Below are 12,019 nucleotides of genomic sequence, written 5' to 3'. Positions count from 1 at the left end.
AGACATCATATCAGAGAAAAAACTTGAGGGGAAAAAGCACTAATGACTGTAAAACAAAGGAGACAAAATTACTGCTTTACTTTCGTGAAAGGAGCAGATGCTTATATGTGACACAAAAGTCATAAAATGAATAGATGAGAAATAATGTCTTGGAGTCAAGGAGAACACCCTGACTGAGATAGGGAAGAACATCAACAATGTTCTGATTTTAGTTCCTGGAGTCTTTCAGACTGGCTTGGAGTAAGAACAGTAAATACACAATGAAGGGTAGGATTCTCCTCACTTAGTCGATAGAATAGATTAGGTAACTTCTCTCATTTCACACTTTACTCTAAACAAATGCATCAGGCTTTGACCTGGATGGATCTAAATATCATGCCATTCTTAGGTCCTGTTATTCATTCAGTATTTTTAAGAAGCTATAACACCAGTTCAGTTATTGGGACTTCTAGCCGTCAAGTGCATGAAAATTTCCAGTTGGCACACACCAGCCATATTACCTTGTGTTGCCTTTGACTGGTCTTTCTCATAGAGACATAGCCAAAAGAATGAGTCCAAGAAGCAATTTTATGCACCAAACGACACTAATATCCATACAGTTTTCAGATACCTTTACATTGTGCAACTAGTGTGGCAATGTGATAATGCTTGAATCATGAGACTAAGAACTGCTAAGTGAAAAAGTGCTCCTTGCTTTGAATTTAAGAAGTAACATATTATAAATCAGGGAAAAAACAATCTTTGTCAAGGTCTCATACTCCCTTACTTTAGCATCCTAACCTTAAAGAAATACCAGCAGAGACTTAGTGTGATAGGATTAATAGAGAAAGAGATAAGGATACTTCAAATAAGTTATTTAGAGGAGGGAGGAAAACTTTCCTCTTTTGTCAGTTTAAGGAACCTGCATTAACTCTCTGGTGAGTAGACTGGTAACAACTGAAGATATTTGGCACTACTGCACTCAATTCTCATTCCACCACACCAGCAGCAGTATTTCAGAATTGAAGTACTTGACCTCCTCATCTATCCAGGAACTAAAACTAGGTATCCACATTCTTTTACCTCAGGGATGGCTGACTTTAAAAGTGCTACTTCCAGCATAAGACACAACTTACCAAGAGGTCAAATGGCTGAAACTGTAATGCAGAGTTGCAACAGACATATTTTTTGTCTAAGAGCACATTGGGCCTGGCACTGACAGAGCACCCAGTAAGTGTCCTCTCTAGAAACAAGGCAGGCCTGGGAAAAGTATTTTCAGTTAGCCACACACTTTGCATGAAGGCTATTGTTTGTTAGGGTGCACTAAAACTCTTTCACAAATACCTAAAGAAAAATGTCTTTTCCACAGAGGGGTATTTCTGCTCATGCTAGCTGCCCTGGTAAGTGTGTGGGCCAAAAAGCAGAATTTGTGCCAGTCTTTATTTTTCCTTCCTCCCCACATGCCAGCCTTGCAATATCTTGCAAAAGACAATATGAAGATTGAGGGATAAATGTGAAAATCTGCCACCTCTTTAATGATTAGCAAAACCTTCTGCTTTTGCATGTTGTTGTCATGTTCCAAATGAAATTAAGTAAGATTAAAAAGCCTTACTAACAGAATAATCATGCAAGCTGCTTACCTGTTCTGTTAATCACAAGAAATATGCATGTAGTGTCATTAAACACTAAACAGAATGAAAAAGCTTCATCTTTTGATGTCTGATTCTTCTGACAAATTACTATCATTATTGTCTTCTCCTGTGAAACCATCTGCAAACAATATATTCTTAAATATTAGAGTGAATACGTAAGCTAAATAAATAATGAATACATGAAGATTTCCCAAGCCAGCAGAGAACTGTATGTGCTTTGGAAGCTAATGCTGACAAAGTATGCATGATGCTGTGTGGTATTCAGAAACTTCTCTTTATTCTTACATTCACTATGTTCATCTGGAAACCTACTGTACTGGGCCAAGTACTGTGATGAGTGAAGCTAAACTCACAGTTGCCTCTTGATATATCACAATATGTCATTCAGCAATACCACTGAGGAAAATGTAATTACTATGCAACATCTTGAGCTTTCTTGGGATTTCTCACTAGGTAAGTAAGAAATAAATTCCTATCAGGACTGCAGGAGTATTATTGTAGAGATGTAGGAACAGACCAGCTGAGTCATAAGCCATGATGCTGTGTTGAAATAACTGGTCACAGGGGATATATTCTTTTTTAGCTGCAGGCTGTATGCCTTTTCTTTCTACCAGAGTGTGCAGAAACTTGCTCACTGTCCAAATGAATGCTCATACAATGCATTTAATTCCCATACTATCCCTGCAAGGCAGAAATCTTAACACAGAAGCAACTGAGGGCCAGAGGAATTAAAACAAACAAACCAATCAAAAAAATCCATATAAGGACAGAAATTTACACTTTGGTTCCGCTTGATATCTCTCCCCTGAGACTCTTTCCTTCCATAAAGCAAACAACATATAACCCCTGTAGGCACTGATCTCCTGCTGAACACAACAGTGAAATCTAAGACACTGGCCTCCAAAACACTTTCTGAGCATGACCCAAGCCACCCGAATCACTGCCTCTTTCTTTGGAACAAGGACCTAAACTCACAGCTTTGTTCTGCCGCTACAATGACTGTTGTGATTACCAGGAGGAAGAGGCATCAACACCCACACATTTCCCCAGTTTCAGAACAAAATTCAAAGCTCCTATTATGGATCTATTTTGATTTCTTTATTTTAAAGTCAAATATAAAAATAAAATCAAAGGTACCTAAAAAGAACAGAAGAGATTCCCACTTGTGACTTTTAAAACCTTCACGCCATTCTGATAATGTGGTTGTGGGTGTGAATAATAAAAAAGAAGATGCATAGGCAGTCGTTCATGTTCATTTTGTTTCCACTGCATCTGGCCCAGCATAGACTAAGGAGACTGGGATCTCAGATTACTCTTGGAAAGACCTCATAGCTTCTTATACCAATGTTTAAATTATGCCATCATAGAATGGTTATGGCTGGAAGAGACAAGATCATCTAGTTCCAATCTCCCTGCCATGGACAGGGACAGCCTTCACTAGACCAGGTTAGTCAGAGCTACATCCAACCTGGCCTTGGACACTGCCAGGGATGGGGCATCCACAACTTCTCTGGGCAACCTGTTCCAGTGCCTCACCAACCCCACAGTAAATAATCTCTTCCTAGCATCTAATCAAAACCTATTGTCTTGTTGTTTAAAGCCATTAACCATTGTCCTGTCACTACCTGCCCTTGTAAAAAGTCCCCCTCCACCTTTCTTGTAGGCTGCTTTAGGGACTGGAAGGCTGCAATTAGGTTACCCCTGGTGTCTTCTCCAGGCTGAACAATCCCAATTCTTCATATGAGAGCTGCTCCATCCCTCTAACCGTTTTGGTGGCCTCCTCTGGACTTGCCTCAACAAGTCCATGTCCTTCCTGTGCTGGGGACCCCAGAGCTGGACACAACACCCCAGCTGCGGTCTCACCACAGCAGAGCAGAACAGAGAGGCAGAATCCCTTCCCTCCCCTGCTGCCCACGGTGCTCTGGATGCAGCCCAGGACACGTTTGGCTCTCTGGGCTGTGAGTGCAGATGGCTGGGTCATGTTCAGCCTCTCATCCGCCAGCACCCCCAAATCCTTCTCAGCATGGCTGCTCTTGATCTGTTCATCCCCCAGCCTGTGTTCGTACTGGGGATTGCTCCAACCCTTAATTTAAACACTAGGCTAGAATGCAGGAATACAGCAGCAGGAAAATAGTAAAAATGCTTCAAGGAAAACCAAGCTGTCTGCAAGTCAAGACTCTGCAATGACAGAGAATATACTCCCAGGAGGGTAACAAAATTCTTGTTTTTTCTCACTTGCTCATTTTCATTCTTTTTTGCATTTTGCTTTTCAGAGGCATCATCATAACAATTAAGCATTTTAAAATTTTTTTCTTGATGTCTGTGTGCATTCAGAACAGTTTATTTTGACTTGAGTTTACACATATTACTGGCAAAATTTTTCCAAGAAAATGCAGTTACTGCAGGAAAGTATAATCATCTTGAATAAGGTTGGTTTGACTCATTACTGATGCAACTTCAATGATTTTCAGAGGAAACTAACCAATGAACAAGGTGAGCCGAGCATGTACTCTAGAGAAGCCATTTGGAGCTGATATTCAGACGTGGAAGAACAGCTAATAAATTGGAACAATCTTTTTCCCTACCAAGATGTCAAATATATTTTTCTTCTATAGCATTTCTATAAAAGATGAATCAACAGCACATGGATATATACATAAATCTTAGCTAATAAAGTATTTCAACCAAAGTTTATTGGTTCAAAATTGCATTTGGCTTGCTGTTGCATAAAGTTTGTCCAGCTTCTTGCTCCAGAGCTCTTGAATATTGCAACATGTTGTACTGATCACTTCTGTTTACCGGAAGTTTCATGAAATACTGACTTTCCAATTTTTTGGACTAAAAATTGCAAAATTATGCATACTAATGAGTTTAATAGATTCATAATGTTTTAAGTACAGAGCTCCATATTTTTAAATTCCTTTCCATAACATTGTGCTGAATTCTTCATTACTGTAATCATTTGGATGAGAAAAAACCGGCACAACTGCTTTATGCAAGCTCCTTCTAGCCTCACAAACATCCTTGGGGAAAAAACCAAACAACTATGCAATTCATAAAAAATGTTGCCTGCATTGTAAAAGGTTCTATATAGTACTACAAAAAATAATCTACCACAGTACTGCTGTTTCAAATCTGTTGAAAAGAATCAGCCATCTGTCACGAGAGCAGCTTGACCTGATGGGCCCTGCAGAGCAGCAGTGAGATCAGCAGGGCCCTTGCTGAGCCAGCACTCCTTTCCTGCAGAGTCAGGCCCTGATGCTACTCCCTGGCACAACAGGTTGTCCTCAGCAACGCCTCTTCCACTTACTTGTTCGCTATGAGCACCACAATTGTCTGGATTTCCAAACAGAAACTGTGCAAAAGTCATTGAAACCATGAGGTTTCAGAATAAACCCAGGTAATAAGCTTGCCTGAGTAATATGTCAGAATCATCTGCAGATTAATATTTAACTTCAGAATTTACAGGTGGCTGTCAATTCCATGTTTTGTTCCTTTCATAGGAAACCAGTGAAAAAGCTGCACTGCCTGTGAAATGTGCTAATGTGAATGAAGCCCCAAATCACATCCATTTCTCTCCTTGACCAGTGTATTATTTTGATCAGTTAACAGTTTACAAAAAAACCCACTGATTAAGGAAAGAATAAATCATAAGAACACAGGAAGGGAGGTTATCAGTCCAGACTTGGTTATTCTCTCATGCTGTTTAAGAGCAACAGCACAGAAAATGATAAAGAAACCAAAGTTGAAACATTATGTAAACTGGAGAGCTGAACTGCTCCTGCAAGCTGCAGAGTAAACTTGAGCTGGTGGAGCTAATATGGACTTCATTTTAGCGGTGTAAGAAATTTTATAAGTGAGCATATTCATTGAAAACATGGGACTATCAGCATCTACTCCACTTGGATGGGACAGGAGTCCTCAGTGCACTGCAATAATTAGTGCTTACAGAAGCTCCTGAGATACACAAGCACAAACATATCTACATGTCATTGACTTCTACTCATGTTACTTCAGTTACACTTACGAGGCTCTTCAGGCTAAAATTATGCTACAAAATTAACTTACTTCCTCTTTTAATATGATTAAGATCCTGCATAATATTTAGACATCATTTATGTGTTAAAACAGTTTTAACTTTGCTAACTCTTCAGTTCTTTCTACAGGCAATTAAAAAAGACATGACTGAAATTATTCCATCTCAGTCAAATGGATTGATGAGTTTTAATGAAGAACATTTATTCCAACCTTTAATTAAGTTTGGCAGTCATTAATCTATGCTTTGAAACTATGTACTGTAACGTGAGCATTTAAAACCATACAAGTCAATTTTGTTATAAGGTGGATGTCTGAGTGATAATGCAGCTTTCTAGAAGCTGCCTTTGAATCTTTTAAATTACCTTTTCTTAGTTCATGAAATAAACCATTAAGGATTTGCCCCAGCAGAGGATGAAATCAACCTTAGTGTGACACTGCTTTGGCCAAAAGCAACCATTTAATCTTGCAAGGTTATTGCAAAAGTTGATAGGCAAGAAATCTGATCTACATTTTCCATCCCACATAAACCTTAACACAATTATTACTTAAAGAAAGAATCAACTGCATTATCTGGTGTTATTCTGCTAGATTATGCAGTGACTCCTACGACCAATTTCCTTGTGAGCATATTTGCAGTAGTTTAGCCTTTGGGCTGGAAATAATTTCATTTTAATATGTTTTTTGGAGCACTGCCAGAGTTACAGGCATTTTTTATGTGACAGAATTCTACAAGCATGAAAGTGCAAACCTTGAGATTCTGGGTTCTCTTTCTAGAAGAAAATAAGGAGTCTCAAAGAGCATTAAAGTATTTTATCTTTCCAGTAGCCATCTTGGCTACTTTTCAACACCTGCCAGAAGACCTTATAGTTATTTTTTTGGCCTTTACTGATGCTTTAAAGTCCAGCACACTCAAGATGGATGGAGATAAAAAACTACCAAGAATTCTCCCAAGCAGCTGCTGTTTGGAATACAGTGATCAATGAAACACATCAGCTGAGGATACCTCTGAATGAAGGCAATCTCTGGGTTTAACAGTTTGAGCTGCTGTCACAGAATACCCAGCATCCTGTGAACAGGAACAGGTCTTTCTGGTAATAGCTTTTGAGGTTGTTACTGTTCCTCCACTGAGGTTCCTCCCTCTCTTCCCTCCTCAGGGTGAACTTGTGGTGTGAGTGTTCCTTCTCTTGGTTGCACAGCTTCAGCTTCAGGTCTCTGCTGAGCTGCAGTTGGTAGATAATTATTACAGCCTAGAGGAGATATGGAACTTTTCAAGCAATAGAGTACAAAGTAAAGCTGATTAAAAAAAAAAAAAAAAAAAGGTCTATGTTTTGCAGGCATTTGAAATGCATACTTTGAATTTCCTTATGAAGAAGAATTATTAGTTTGGAAGGTTCTGATACTCTCTTTCAGAAGTCAGATGTAAAATCCAAAATCAGAAATAAAAGGGAAATGCAATTGTGGAAAATGTGAAAACTTTAAAATAAGCACTCGTCCTGTACACAAGAAAATTTGATTTGATTTTATGGATTTATTTTTCTATTTTCAGAAAATAGATTTATTTTTCTATTTTTAGAAAGAAGTTAATTTAGGAGAATGTGTATTTGTGTTCCATTATTACACAACTACTTAGCACTGTGAATGTTTCCAAAGGTTTGCACCACTGAACTGTAGGACCTGTGCACATTAACAGATCACCAGCTGGATGTTTCCAGCAGTCACAGCACAACCATGTTGTCTGATGCACATACACTAAACAGGCAATGCCAGGGAAATCCTTTCATTTTCCTTTCCACACAACTAAAAAGCCTATCTCTTTACAGGCATACCCCTTATTTAATGAAATCCTACACACCTCAAACTAGGTGCTAAATCTTCCACTACTAAAGGGGAGGATGTCACCCCTTTAATTTCATAGGCACCATTATGATATGATTAACTCTCTATGGTGGGAGTCAGGAGAGTTGCATTTGTGAGTTTAACATTAGACAAAAGAAATATATATTTTCTAAAGGGCATTCACAGCTATTTTGTCTAAGCCTCGAAATCAGAAAAGTACTGTGACTGTCAGCCTAAAAAGAAAATGTGGACTACAGCTTATATCAACCTGAAGCTGGTCTCAATGTTGTTCAACGTTTGAAAAATTAAGATATATCAGATTTCTGGATCATATGAGACAACATTTACATTATTGCTTTATAAGTTTTGCCTGTTTATCAATTTTGTTGAATAAATGCTTATTCTTGTCAAATCAAAAACGATCCAACAAAACATCCACTAACAGTGACCCAGTCATTTAACCTCAAGCTGCCCATTTCTGCATTAATTCCACATTTCACTCTCAAATATAATTGCTCTTGTTTGGAACAGACAGTGATGAAATGTATTGTTATTTGATTAGTTTTTCCATATTTGCTAGAAAAAAAAAATAAAATCAGTTACTGAACATTCTTATTAATATTAAAGTGTTTCTGCATGTCCTTCATGCTCTTTAGGACAGTTGCTATATAACAAAGAAGTATTTCTCCTTCTTCTGCACTACAGCTAAGTACATTTTCATTAATAATTATTAAGCTTTATGAGTTTTCAGAAAAAAATAGTTTAATCTAATTAGTTTAATATGAACATCTTCTGGTAAATATATTTAGACCAAGGACCATTTATTATCATTTGTGTTTCCACACTGGCAGGGGCTAAAGGAATTTTTGACATTTTAGTTTTATATAAACCAGCCATACGATTACAAAAAATGAGACTTGGCTGCTGTGATGCAAAGAGGCATGAGATGGGGCTCATAATGCCAATTTGGTTCCCTAGGATTTATTTCCTATGTTGAGATTCACAACAGCCACCATGCTAAATTCTCAGATACCTAATTAAGACAGAAAGGAGGAATAAAATGTGTGAAATTATGGCTACTCCAGTAAACACAGCTTAAGTCTTTCTCAATCTGCAAAAAGTGTCTTAAAATAATCTCCATCCATGCACAGAAGTCCTTCTACCATTTCTGGAGCTGGGTTCTAATGCACGAGCTGTGACCTGCCAGGATTAATGGTCAAACTTTCAGTGCCTTGGTTCTAAGCATTACCCAGCTCAAGTGTTTAAGCCCACAGATTCAGATTCTCTTGGCTAAACATCTGCCACTGCAGGATGCTACAGCCACCTGGGCTAACATCAGCCCTAAAGTAAGGGGAAGGCCTTTGCTCTTCTAGGCCCTGGATGCTTCTGTGGCAAACTCAAAAACTTCTGTTTGTGTGTATATATATATGTATACACATGCATACATAATAATAAATACATATATGTTTATGCAGTTGGCTTATTTAATTATCAACTTTACAAAAAGGATACAAAAAGTGAGTGGTTTAAGCTAATATAAATTCTTTCTGGGGCAAAAAGATGTTACCCAACGGGTTGGGATGTTAAATAAACTAATCTCTGCAAGATTCGTGGCTTATTTGGGAGATCAGATAAATGTAAGAGCCTTGAATGTAATTTTAGAGAAGCTAAAGAATTATACATTCTTTCCATGATTTTATTTACCTCTTTTTGCTGGGACATGAAACGTTCAGTCTGTAATCACAGAAACTACACCATCATCATCATCATCATCATCATCATCATCATCACTATAAAATCAGTATGACAGGTCAGGAACAGTGTTCCCAATACAAAATAAAGGGATTTTTAATTTTTTTTTTCCTCTTTGGTGTATTTTTTAATTACTCTAGAAAAGGTTCTTTATCATATGCATTTTTTTTAAACTTTAGGACATGTACATGTCATCTTTTGCCCATTAGAAAGGTTTGACCACCTTTACTTCAGTATGGAACACCTTTTAGAGAAAATTACAACATGTACTGCATGTCAATTTTTTTCGAGTCCAGTTACTTCTCTCAACTGTTTCTTAGTAGATAGAGAAATACATTATTAGCTTGCTTGCCCTGAAGCATGACACTAATTACTGCCAATCATTCTGCCCATGTTTATTCTTGATGTACAAGCAGCACCTTCTGCCAACCACATCAAGGCATCAGAGTAAACCAGACATCACAGAAGCTTAATAGATCTAGTCATAGCATGGTTCTTAATGAACTCTGTGTTCATGTAAATGTCTATTATACTTAAGGAGCTCTGTCATGAATGAAAATTAGCTGAATAGTCATTAACTGAGACAAGGAGAAAGGTCACCTTGTGCCTTTGGAAAGTAATGCTTGGAGTTACTGTAGCAAGACTGTGAAAATCAGACAGAAAACTAAACTAAAACTTATCTATGGTGCATTAGGGAAGAAGCACGGTTAGAACCAGGCAAAGTTCACTAGGATGTTTACATTCTAGTTCTCCTGCTTGTTTGTTGTATGACAAGATCTTCTGATTATTACCTGCAAAAAATCAACATAAGACTATGTACCTCATGTCAAATGGGAGAGTCATAAGAATGAGCATTTCAATTAATCATTCTGTAAAAGCTGGTATAGCAGCTCACCACAGTATTATTGAACTACCAAGCAGGTATAAAACAGTGCTAGTTAAGGAGCTGAGGAGATGAGGACTGAGCAGTAAGGGAAAAAAAACCAGAACAGTTGACTTCAAGACTATGCAAGTCTTGCTTCATTAACTGAGTAAAGTATTTTACAATAGTCTCACAGATTAGAACAAGCAACTTCAACCAGCCAAGCTGCTTGAACAAACAGTTACTACTATTGGAGCTCACAGAATTCAAAATAATTCTGTTGCCTATATCTCAACTTTTTACCCAAGGACTGGATGTACTTGGACATACAAATCACCCTGCTGACATGGCAGACACTCTACAGCCATGACCATGTCTCACCCAACACAACTTCACAGCCTCTCTCTCTCCCTCTCTATATATATATATATAATCTTTACTCTTATTTATGCATTGAGACTGGAATACAAAATTTAACTCTGTGGGTACCACGACTGGGAATGTGTGCCTCTGTCACTCTGGATGTAAGGTTTCATGTTCTAGAGGAAAGCCAAGGGATAAGACAACTTCCTCCAATACTGCTAGGGTGAGGTGACTGAACTCTGGTGGATCCAACCAGACTCTCTATTCAGGAGGACCTCATATGATGAGAGTATTGCTCTCCTGGCTCTTATTACTGGTTTCCTTCAGCAACAAAACTGCCCTATAAATTTAGACCCTCTGAAAAACATTTCTGGTTCTGAAGCCACAGAACAGTAGCTCTTACTAAATAAATTTAAAAAAAAAACATCTGTAAGACACAGTTTGAAGGAAAAGAAGATGAATGACTTACATGTGACTGCAATATTAAGCATCTCAAGGCTGTGATTTCTCAGAAATAAAAAAAAAGTACTAGAATAAAACATTATTTTACTAAGTAAAAAATCTTTTCTTCTTATGCCAAGATATCAACTGCCTTGTTTTTCAATGATGGATGAAATTACTAATCACTGTCCAAAACCAGGCAGACAATCTCTAGCAACACAATAAAGACCTGCAACACAGAACACTAGATACGGGTATGTACAGGTAGCACTTGTGATATCAAAGCCCTTCTAAAGTGATTCAGAATGGAGACTCCATATTTTGCATTCATGAATGGTTACAGCTACAGCTGGGACCAGTTGCTTCCTTCCACTGTGAGATGTGGCATTTTATGAAATGAAAACATTTTCTTACTTTTTGACCAGTTTCAGTTAAGCTGCCCCCTACACACAGAGATTATTCAAAGAATCCATTTAGCATATGGATTAGCCTCTTTCCCAGAGGCTGTGCAAGTTTTACAGTGAAGAAGAAAACTTTGACAGGTACAGAAGAAATGCTGTGAGTTTATGCCCTGTGAGATTGCCATTGGAAACAGTCACATCCACCCCCCTACAGACTAACAGAATTTCAGGTGTTGAGACTTTACAAGATAAGTTTTGGACTTTTCAGAACAGGTGTTTTTGTGTTTTGCTGTTTGGCTTTTTCCAGATGTGAAAGCGGCAATCCCACTATAGTGTCACAGAAATAGTTTGGAGTTGGAGTAGATTTGTTCTTCGACTATTTTGATAAGGTCAGTGTTCTGTTTCCTCTGCCTTATCTGTGTGGTCTGCACCGTGTTCCTCACTGAAAGTACAATACAGCAACAGGAAGACCAGGAGCTGAAACTTGCAAGATATTGTCTTTGTGTGGCATCAGCAGTCTGCAAACACTGGTATGCTACATACAATGTGACAAATTCTGTTTCCTCCCCACTCTGCCATGCATATTCATAAGCAAATAAAACATTAGTGCACAAACAGAACCTGTGACACATATAACAAACAAAAGGAAAAAAACTAAGTATGAAAACAAAACAAAAAAAAAATCTATGACGAGA

The 12,019-nt window shown here is 38.0% G+C and overlaps 1 protein-coding gene across 2 annotated transcripts in view; it reads right to left on the bottom strand.

Moving 5' to 3' along the window:
• Window positions 1-12,019, bottom strand: part of GABRB1 (gamma-aminobutyric acid type A receptor subunit beta1) — a 108,934-nt gene that overhangs the window by 95,691 nt on the left and 1,224 nt on the right. The gene's annotated exons all lie outside the window — the stretch shown is intronic.

This window comes from Pyrgilauda ruficollis, unplaced genomic scaffold (genome assembly GCF_017590135.1).
Source record: "Pyrgilauda ruficollis isolate IOZ18807 unplaced genomic scaffold, ASM1759013v1 scaffold1, whole genome shotgun sequence".
NCBI classification, from domain to species: domain Eukaryota; kingdom Metazoa; phylum Chordata; class Aves; order Passeriformes; family Passeridae; genus Pyrgilauda; species Pyrgilauda ruficollis.
Note: the sequence above shows the minus strand (reverse complement) of the source record. Positions and strands in the feature narration are given on the sequence as shown.